Source organism: Helobdella robusta, assembly GCF_000326865.2.
Source record: "Helobdella robusta unplaced genomic scaffold HELROscaffold_23, whole genome shotgun sequence".
NCBI lineage: Eukaryota > Metazoa > Annelida > Clitellata > Rhynchobdellida > Glossiphoniidae > Helobdella > Helobdella robusta.
In genome coordinates, this window is record NW_008704216.1 from 820,665 (window position 1) to 821,359 (window position 695).

Below are 695 nucleotides of genomic sequence, written 5' to 3' on the forward strand. Positions count from 1 at the left end.
GATATATATCTATATTAGTATCTTCAAACTTATGCGGTAGGGAGAGTTAGTGAAGATTAAAAAATTAACTTATTTGTTAATTCATAAGTTGTAATCAGGACACACACACACGCATATACAAACACACATAAAACACACACACACGCACGCATATACAAACACACACACAAACAAACACACACACAAACAAACCGACAAATATATTCCAGGCACATTGCGAAACACTAAATAAATTGTAGCTACATTTCAAACTGCTCAAGACTCAACGAACATAACATGATCCAACACTGATAAAAATAATAATAGTACAGTAATAATAACAATAATAAATAATAATAATATAATACAACTAATAATAATAATAATAATAATAATAATAAATAATAATAATAACAAAACCAAGAATAGAAATCGATAAGAATAAAAATGATTATTATTTCAACATGAACGTTCACAAAAGAACGAAGGAGCGTTTAAAAAAAGAAATGATAGAAATAGAGTGAGAGGTACATATTTAGATGGAGGAAAAAGAGAGAGATATTTAAATTAATAAAGAGAGAGAGAGAGAGAGAGAGAGAGAGAGAGAGAGAGAAGGATAGGAGTAACCAAAAAAAAAGAGAGGAAGGGAAAAATCAAAGTGNAAAAAGAGAGAGTAAGAGAAAGAGAGAGAGAGAGAGACCAGAGAAAGCAGAGAG